The sequence below is a fragment of the Nicotiana sylvestris genome, chromosome 11, assembly GCF_000393655.2.
Source record: "Nicotiana sylvestris chromosome 11, ASM39365v2, whole genome shotgun sequence".
In the NCBI taxonomy this organism is placed as follows: Eukaryota; Viridiplantae; Streptophyta; class Magnoliopsida; order Solanales; family Solanaceae; genus Nicotiana; species Nicotiana sylvestris.
This window is the reverse complement of record NC_091067.1, coordinates 148,973,129-148,983,763: the sequence shown is the minus strand read 5'-3', so window position 1 is coordinate 148,983,763 and position 10,635 is coordinate 148,973,129. Positions and strand designations below refer to the sequence as shown.

Here is a 10,635-nt window from a genome sequence, read left to right as displayed (position 1 = left end):
TTCTCTATTCAGAATCAGTACCTCCTCTTGGTTATTCTTGTGTGCAGGAGCTAACACAACTCTTGTACTCTTCCATACTTGCTTCACAGGCTATGGTCTCTTTCTTTTGGGTTGTTAATCTTGTTTAACCTTTTCCTTACGAGCTTTTGTACAATCATGATCAATTTTAAGCACTTTCCACAGAATTCAGATTTCCAGTCATATTTCACTATCTGATCAAAAAGTCTACCTAAGTCATCCAAAATAGGAACCTTGCTTGAAATAGGTTTAGTGACATAAACCTCAATGAGAATTCTAGCATAAGAGATTCTGGTTTGTTTAGCAGTGCACTCATCTGCAAACAATGGAATCCATATTATGTTTGCTATTCTGCTTAAGGAACTACGTCCCCAATAGTTCATGGGAAGGTTGGAAAATCTTACCTACAGAGGAATCTCGGTTAAAAACTCAGTATCAAAATCAAATGGTGGACTCCATTGTTTCATTATTATGGGCCTATTAATGACTGTGTAAGGGCCCTCACGCAGAATTTTCTTCATACCAACCATGGAATGAAACCTAACAATGAAATAACCAGCATCACGAGAATAGAGTTCTGGCATAGTAACTGTATTCCACACCTGGTTTATATATCTATGTATGTAGTTATACCCTAGCTTTGTGAGCATGTGATTTTTGCCCTACATGAAAATAATTCCTAAAAATAGACCAAAAATAATTTTTACTGATTTTAGGAATTTTTCTTTATTTATTTGCATTTCATGCATTTTAATATTTTTAAATCATAGAAAAAATCCTAAAAATTGTCATTTTTACATATTTAATTTTTATTCTTTTAAATTAGCATTTTTCTTTAGTTTTAAGTTAATTAGTTATTTTAATGTTAAAAATAAATAAAGAATTTTAATTTCTACAAAAATAGATTAATTAATTAAAGAAAAGAAAAAGGAGAAAAGGAAATTAGGAAGAATGTATTTTTGGTCTTGTTTCTTCTAAAATTGGTCCATGCCCAAATCAATTCTAAACCCCAAACCAATTCCAATACCAATACCCATTTGACCCACTACCCTTTTTTTCATTTTTCATACCCTAATCCTTCACATAAAAGGGGAGTTAAGACACAAAAGAAATCAGATTTGGGGAGACCTAAAAAAGATCCCAGACAAAAGGCAGCGCCACAGAGAAGGAGATCCCCATTTTTCTTCAATACCCAAAACCAACGCTGCTGCTTCTTCATCTCACAACCAATACAAGATGATTAGATCCCTTACCCCTTAGAAATATAGAGAAACGGCGCCCCAGGTCATCTTCTTCAGCTTGATTTCTCTAAAAAACCAACACTTTCCCCTTCTTTTCTTCTTTCCTTCACTCACCTTTCACTCATGATTGACACACGCGAAATGCAAAAATGGCTGAAACAAAGCTAAAACAAAAACTCAAATGAAGATCTGAAAATCAAAAATCTTTAAAACTAAAGAAAAGTTCAAAAAAAAAGAAAGAAAGAGAAGAAGAGCCGATAGTTGTTTTCAAGTTTAACGGGTTTGCTGCACATTTCCTGGGTAAAAACTTTTGAATCGAAGAAACTACTGTGTGCTGCTAGTTCACTGCATTGCCGAGATCCATATTCATTTCTTATCATTGTTTCTCTTTTATTCTATTGGAGCAAGGTACATTTTCTTGATTTCGACTTTGTAATTTGATTTGGACCACTTGTTGTTTTTTATGAGAAAGGATTTCAGAAACTACATGTTCTTATCTGTTGAACAAGTGATTACAATTATTGATTTACATATCTTGTCTATTTGAATATAAAATTGGATTTAGATACTGCCATAACATTTGGGACCCGAATCGTAAACCTTTTTGAGCTAGCAATGCCATGAAGCTTGTAGTTGTTTGTTCACTGGTATGTTTAAAAATATTTTTCAAAGTGAATTGCAAATCTATTTTTTTTTTGGATTGTTCAAATATTCAGTATGCACGAATTTCTCTTTGGGTTAATTGAAACAGTTAATTATGGAATTTTGCTTTTATCACAATTTTATGTACTAATTTAGCTCTGTAATTCTGCCCGTGATCAGTGTGTTGATGAACAAGAATAGTTTGTGGTTATTTCCAATTGGTAATAATGTGTAAGAGTTATATGAAAAAATAATGAGGTTTAGATGGCAGGAAAAGCTCGTTGGTTTGAACAGTAGTTAATGTCAAATCTCTTTCAAATTGATGTAATTAGACGTACTACATTGAATTGTAGTCTTTTATCATTTTTTTTGTTAACTAACTATAATTGTTTGATTATTGAATTACCTCCAATGCAAAGGAAGAAGAGGAAAAGAACAATATGGATTGCTGCATATCTTTGGCTAACCCAAAAATAGAGAAACATTTGTAATTTGTTAGCGTTCTTTAATTGTTTTCTTTTCCAGTTTTCTTGATCATATCTGGTAATATTAGTTTAATTCATTTTCCTACTTAAATTTAGAAAAAATGAATAATTATGAACACCGTGGCTTACTTTAGGCGCACCATTTAAATTAATTTCCTTAAACTCGAGTGCGCATTTCATGTGACCCAACTCCAATTCTCAACAACGTTAAATAAAATGTGTCGTGGATTGCGTGTGCATTTCATGTGGCGTGGTTCAAGGCGTGTTTTAAATAATGTTGAATCTTTTCCTAAAATAATTAAAAGCGATTAATAAGTTAAAAATTGTACCATAGGTTAAAACATGTATTAAAATCAGATAATAGGCCAATTATAACAGTTGAGCGACCGTGCTAGAACCACAAAACCCGGGAATGCCTAACACCTTCTCTCGGGTTAACAAAGTTCCTTACCTGAATTTCTGTGTTTGCGGACTGTAAAATAGAGTCAATCTTTTCCTCGATTTGGGATTTTAAACCGGTGACTTGAGATACCATAAATTATCCCAAGTGGCGACTCTGAATTTTTAATAAAATGATCCCGTTTCAATTGTCACTTAAATTGAAAAAACTCCCTTATACCCTTCCGGGGGTAGTGAAAAAGGAGGTGTGATAGCTCTAGCGACTCTGCTAGGGATCGAACCCAGAACTTTGGTTCAGAATTCGAGCTTAGATGAATTGTTATATTTGGCTTTATTTATTATCTGATTTTGTTCCATGTTTGGGCCTAATTTGCTAAGTGTTGCTTTTATCGCTTTGATATTCTGTGAACTGTATATAAACTGCTACGAAACCCTTCTTCTCTCCGAGTCTTCTAAATCATTTGAGAAGGGTGCACTTCATGTGACTTCTCTTCTGTCTAGAGTCTTATCCAATGTTAGAACGAGGTTCGGACAAGTTGCAAAGCCGGTGAAGCTTCTGTATTCCCGGTACGCTGCCCGCCTCGGCTCGAGCTGTCTGCCCGGGTAAGCCAGGTCTAGAACAATAAACCCAGGTTTTCAAACCTAGTATAACATAGCCTCATGCCGGATCCCTAGTAGGAGCGCTTGCTTGCATCATGTGCATTTTTGACAATAGGGACTCAACACAGGGGTTGGGTCCATCTATGACAGGTGCACCCGATTAGAAAAGACCATCCTGATGTATCATATGTGCTACATGTTGCATTTCTTCAAGGGTAAAAGGGTCATTTGGCAGACCAATGATAATTGGGGGCAAATGAAAAAGAAAAAAAGAGGTGAAGTGTGAGGATAAAGCGAGGAGGGCCCAATTATGTTTTCTATCACATTGTTGTTAAGAAAAGAAAAAAGAGCTTGAAATTTCAAAAAAAAAAAGATTTTGCACTTTTTCATCATTTTCCGAAAATCAGAAAATCAAAAAAAAGGGGAAAAATAAGAAAATCCAAAAGGAGTTTACATGTTTCATCATTTTTCAAAACAAAAGATAAAAAATGTTTTTTCTCTGAATTAGTTGTTATTTTTATTTCTCGCCCGTATCCAATCTGCCCGAACTACGATACCTGATTCTCGTCGATCGGGGCGTGATACGTAGATAACTCACATAGGGTCCAGTCTTCCTAGTAAATCTTAGGTTCTTGGCTTTGCGGGGTCTTAGCCAAATTTTGCATTTTTAGCCACTTTTGGCCACATAGTCATTTTGCAAAAATAGCCTCAAATATGTCTTGCATATGTTAATAGGGAGTGTTATTATCTCACATAGTGTTGGTTAAAAGTTTTTCATACAGATGTGGATCTACTTACCGGAGTTTGAGCATGACAGATACCTCAGGATCACTGCATTCAGGAGCTGCTCGAGGATCCATTTTATGTTTTTGAGTCAACTGTTCATGTTTTACTTTCTAGTCTTGTATAGTAGTATCCAGTCTTTTAGGTAATGTTAGAGTTTGTCATAGTCTAGTTAAGTTTGCCGAGTCTTTTGTTATTGTATTTCTTATTTTGTATTTGGAAATGTGTTACAAGTCAAAAAAGCGAAAAAAAAGAAGAAATTTTGTGTTTTTATATTTCCTTTAGAAGTTTTCTTTGGAATACTAATTCTAGAATTAAAAAAAAAATATTTCTTTTGAGGTGGTTTCCCTTAGAAAGTTAATATTTAGAACTCAGAACAAAAATTGCTTTTATACTTCCTTTTGGTACATTAAGACTAAAAATCCAAAAAAAAGAGAATTTTATTTTAGTATCTCTTTAAAAAGTTTTCTTTAATATATCAATTCAAAAAATTCAAAAAGATTTTCTTTTGAGATTCTTCTTTGGGAAATTAATGAAAAATGAAAAAAAATGTTTTCTTATTTTCACTAGAACTTTAGGATATTGTACATAGAAAAGAAGCATACTTTATCTTTTGTTTATCTTTAAAGTTTTTTCTTTAGGTAATCAAAAACTGAAATCTAAAAATATCTTTTATTTTGTTAATTTCTCGCTTCGAAATCATTTTTCAGGGATATCAAATGAAAATTCAAAATATTTTTCTGTGGTTTATTCTTTAGATTTCCTTCCTAAAAAAAATAAATAAAATGTTTTTCTCTTCTAGAGTTTTTCCCTAATAGTTCCCGTAGAGTATTTGTTTCAAAAAGAAAGAAAAAAGAAAATATAGGCTCGTTAAGCTTGCGTTTAGAATAGGTTATAGAACATTAAGTCTAGAAAATTCAAAAAAAGGGTTTGCTTCTTTTATTTCTCTTTTCTCATCAGATTGTCATAAAAAAAAGAAAAAAAAGAAAACGTTGGTTTGTTTACTTTATTCCCGATCTTCCAGAACTACGCAAAGATCTGATTCATGCGTGGTCGTGATACGTAGGTGATAGTAGGCTATATAGTTGATATTTACACCTTAATATGACCAAACTTTGTTGTTGTTTTGTAGATAAATTTCCAACAAAATACTTTAAATAGTGTTCTTTTGTTTAGCAGGGAATATTATATGAGAGGAAGCAACATGGAGTTTTTTGGAGGCGATAATGTGAAGAAAAATGCTCGCTCGAGAAGTACCCGAACACAAAGAAGCATAGATGGCCTGGGAAAGAAGGTCACCGTGACCGCGGTATATTAACAACGTAAGGCAGAAAGGTCAGCATTCACCGCGGTCGACCGCAGTTGGCCGCGACCGCAGTGCCCTCTTCACGCTGCTGGAAAGTGTGAGGACCAAAGTGTAAAATCGGAAAAACTTTTGTAAACTCCTTATATGCTTTAGAAACTCGCCCAAGATTGTGCGAAGCTGATTTTAGACTACTTTTGGAGGCAAGAACAAGAGTGAGAAGATCAACCAAACATTAGAGTTTTTCTATCTCCTTTTAATTCTTGCAAGTTTCATTATGAACAATTTAGTAGTTTTCTCTTATTTTGTTATAAGTAGCTAAACACTTATCTAGGGTTGATGGAACCAATTGTTGGTTGAAGTTTTGACTCAAGTTGTTATAATCAAGCCGGATTTATGATATGATTGTTCAACTACGTTTTGTATGGTGATTAATTGAATGAGCCCTTGATTAATTGTGTCTAATTACCTTATAGTGCTTGAGAAAGAGTATTAGGTTAGACAGCTATTGAACAACACCACTTTTGGGTAATTGAAGAGATTCATTACTTGAACTTAAAAGTGGGGTTTAGAGATAACGAAACTTTAGTGGGATAATTTAGAGTTGCACATATATTGTCAGCTAGAGTAGTTCGAGAGAATGCTCTAGTAAATTATTGTAGTTGATCGAGAGAAAATTACAATAACCCATAATTCTTAATCCTCATAGAGTATTACAGTGAGATTATAGCAGAAGAGTCGAGACCTAAACTAGCAATTGGGGAAATCATTGCCCTAGACCTTTTTATCATTGAATTATCTTTTTTTTAGCTTACCGTTATTTTTTATAGTATTTGAAGTAGTTAAACAAAACCCCAATCTTAATTGAGCAAAAATCTTGCATGTAGAGATTGATTGAGTTGATAATAACATTGCCGAAGAGTGTAATAGATAGGTTAGTTCCCTGAGGATTCGATTCTGGACTTAAAACCGGATTATATTTGCAGCGACCGCTTTGTCTTTTAAAAGGCATAGTTGGGCATTATCAAATTTTGGCGTTGTTGCCGAGGAATTAACGGTGTTGTTTATTACACATTAGAAGTAGTGTTAAAATTATTAGTTCAAATCAATTTTCAAAGGTGTTAAACAATTTTCATTGAAATTCTAACGTTTGAACTCTTGTGGAATTCAGGTGTATGCCTAGAAATTCTTCGAGGACTGGAGAACTGCTTGAAGGACTTTCAGACCTCTAGAAAAAATTCTAGGCATTGAACCGTGCTAATAGGAGGATCCAACAATCACAACAACCACACCAGCTTGAATTTGACATGGGTGATGTAGAGAATGTCAACGGAAACATCAAGGATGAGCCAGCTGACCCAAATGTCAGAGTGGTGGCACCTCTTGTGCCAGAAGCTTCACTTTATGATTGGGCTCAACCCACAGCTGACAACCTGGCAACTACCATAGCTGTGCCCGCAGTTCAAGCGGAGACATTCCAGATCACCAACAACATGTTGCATCTACTGCAGAATAAGGGATTGTTCTCCGGGTCACACATTGAAGACCCTCAGCAACATTTGAAAATTTTTCTGTCAATTTGTGTGACTCAAAGGCAGCCAAATGTGACCCCAGAAGCTATCAAGCTATTGTTGTTCCCGTTCTCTATGACTGGGGAAGCTCAGACCTGGCTGAATTCGCTCCCAATTAATTCCATTGTCACATGGGAGGAATTAGTAAAGCAGTTCCTGAATAAGTTCTACCCGCCCAACAAGACTGCAAGGCAGATTGATGAAATAGTGCAATACAAGCAGCAACCGACTTAGACCTTGCAGGAAACTTGGGAAAGATTTAAAGGGATGTTGGTGAAGTGTCCTCACCATGGCAGTTCCGACCAGATGCTTGGCCAGAGGTTCTACATGGGGTTAGCTGACAATCTAAAGGCCAATGTGGATGCTTCAGCTGGAGGTGTATTTTTGAGTAAGACATTCACCGAGTGCAAAGTCCTTCTTGACAAGATGTCCCAGAATTCGGGGTGGATGACTAGAGATACAACACTGGCACCCATAGTGCATTCAGTTCCTCTTGACCCAAATAATTCGCATGCAAAGAACATGGCCACACTCATGACTCAAATGAGTATTTTGACAAAGAAGATAGATGAAATGGGTACCAAACAGGTGCATATTATTGACACAACAAATGGAGGACTGTGTACACCCTGTGTTAATCCGTCTTATAAGTGTTCATGGAGTGGAGAAGGTAAAAATCAAGGGGCAAGGGAAGATATGAATTATGTTAACAACTTTGGGGGGTCAGAGACAAGGAGGACATCAGTGGAGACCGACACCAAATCAGCAATACAGACCCAACATGCCTCAGCCTGGGGGCATGCAAGTTCAATGCCAAATGGTGCCATACCATCAGAGACAACATGGATACCTACAGTAGAACCAGCAACAGCTGACATATCAGCCACCTCCTCAACAGCAAGATAACAACATGGTAGAGATCAGGGGGATGCTCCAGCAACTCATTGGGACAAATGGTAAGATGCAAGAAAAGTTGGCAGTACATGATTCAGTTATAAAGAACATTAAAACTGAGTTGGGGCGGTTGTCTATGGCTTTAAACAACCGCCCCCAAGGAACATTGCCAACGGACACAAATATTATCCCCAAGGAGCAAAACCCGAATCAACGGATGGTAGTAAGTCTCCGGAATGGGAGAGATTTAGACAAAGAGCAGTAGGTTGCACAAGCCAGCAAAGAGACTACGCCAGCCACTCCAATTCCACTAGAGGTAGATGAACCATCAAATCTAACTGAAGTAGTGGTTGAACAGGGTCAAGATGAAAAGGGTAAGGCTAAGGTAAATGAACAAGCTGCAGAACAGGTGGTGCCTCTTGTGCCACAGAACCCCAACAGAGAGAAGTCAACAAGCAATGCACAAAGGGTGATAATTGCACCATTCCCTCAGAGACTGGTAAAACAGAGGAAATAAGATCAATACAAGAAATTCATGGAGATGCTGCGTCAAATTCAGTTGAATATTCCTTTGATAGATGCCTTGAGGGAGATGCCAGGTTATGCGAAGATGATGAAAGACCTAATGTCATGGAAGTTTGATTTTTAGGACCTATCCACAGTAACTCTGACGCAGACCTGCAGCGTAGTAGTGGCCAGACCGATGGTTCAAAAGATGTCCGACCCAGGTAGCTTCACTATTCCATGCACGATTGGGAGTTGTGCCTTTTCAAAGGCATTATGTGATTTGGAAGCCAGCATAAATTTGATGCCTCTGGTTGTATACACCAAACTGGGCATTGGCAGAGCTAGACCGACTTTGATGTTGTTGCTACTGGCTGATCGCATGGTAAAAAGGCCTATTGGGATTCTTGATGATGTGTTGGTGCAAGTGGGGAAGTTCGTGTTCCCTGCAGACTTTGTTATTTTGGACTGTCAGGTAGATGAGGAGATACCTATCATTTTAGGTGGGCCATTTTTGGCCACTGGGAGAGCATTGATCGATTGTGAGACTGGGGAATTAAAAATGAGATTGAACGATAAAGAAGTCATATTCAATGTTCAGCAATCTATGAGGAGACCCAGTGAATATGCTAATCGCTCTCTAGTAGAGGCAGTGGATGTGATCCTATAAGAAGATGATGTGACCCTGACTGCTAAAGATCCATTGGAGGCATGTCTAACAAATTTAGAAGAGATGGATGGTGAAGGGTTAGCTGAGTGGGTCATGACACTTGAAGGCCAAAGATTCTGGAAAAGGGAACCTCAGTTCGAGTCCCTTGAGTTAGAAAAAGGGCTACACCTCCAGCAAAGCCATCAGTAGAGGAACCACCCAAGCTGGAGCTAAAGCCGCTCCCAGCTCACCTCAGGTATGTTTTCTTAGGCCCTGATTCTACTTTGCCTATTATTATATCATCCGATTTGCTAGATGTGCAGGTAGAACAACTCTTACAGGTACTGCAGGAAAGTAAGACTGCAATTGGCTGGACCATGGCATATATAAAGGGTATCAGCCCAGCCTTCTATATGCACAAGATTCTTTTGTAAGAAGGGCACAAACCTTCTAGGCTGAAATATACCAAGCTTGGATTAGTGGGCGTCCTCCACCATCAGTCCCCGATGCCCAACACTATGCTCTAGAACCAATTTTCAAGGTCTCGGGTCTATACTCTCATGCTCCTGATTTTGAGCCTCCCCGTGAGACTACAAAGCTTGCTAAGACAGTGGAGCAAAATGAGATATCCAGAAAGTTGAAAGGGTTTAAGATGTCAAAGTTTAATTTGTATGACGGGTGGGGAGATCCAGTAGCCCACCTGAGGGGTTATTGCAGTGAAATGAGAAATGTTGGCGGGAAAGATAAGCTGCTGATGGCGTATTTCAGTGAGAGCCTGACTGGGGCAGCTTTGGAATGGCATATCGTCAAGATGTCGGTAAGTAACATGCATGGGATTTCATGGCTCAAGATTTTGTGTGATACTTTCAGAACAATATAGACAGTGTCCCAGGCCACTCCTCCCTATATCAGATGGAAAAGAAACTCAAGGAAAGTTTTAGGGAATTTTGGTTCAGATGGAACAAACAAGTTGCTCGGGACAGTCCTCTTGTTGATAGAAAAGATGCTGCTAACCCCTGCCAATGACAAGATCCAGTGGGCATTCCTGCTAGACGCTTTCAGCCTCAATACCAACCTCATGAATATCCCCGAACTCCACATAATCCACCCTAGTGTTATCCTCCGAACAATGTCCGGCCATCTGTCCAACCACTGGGTCACTCCAATAGGCGAGCACGAGCACCGTAGAATCCCCACCAGCCTCTACAAAATTTCCAAGTACCATATAACCCACATTCAAGCCAAGGGTGTAGAAGGGAACAAAGGCTGAAAGATAATTTTACACCAATAGGAGGGTCCTATGCAAGTTTGTTTGAGAGATTAAAGCATTACGACATGATTGCACCTATTCCTCCAAATTATATAGACCCACGTGCAAGAAGTTTTGACCCTGCTAAAAGATGTGAATACCATTCCAATGCCCAGAGGCACAATGTTGAAGATTGTCGTGCTTTGAAAAGGGAAATAAAAAGAATGATTCAAGAAGGAATAATTGTGGTCCAAGGCAGTAATACCCCAAGTGTCACACGTAATCCTCTACAGGTAC

At 37.8% G+C, this 10,635-nt stretch overlaps 1 long non-coding RNA gene across 1 annotated transcript; it reads left to right on the top strand.

Moving 5' to 3' along the window:
• The first annotated feature begins 1,128 nt into the window (after positions 1-1,128).
• Positions 1,129-4,441, top strand: LOC138882321 (uncharacterized). Its single transcript, XR_011403862.1, has 2 exons — positions 1,129-1,667; positions 4,156-4,441. It is a non-coding gene; the product is annotated as an uncharacterized lncRNA (long non-coding RNA).
• Positions 4,442-10,635: the final 6,194 nt, after the last annotated feature.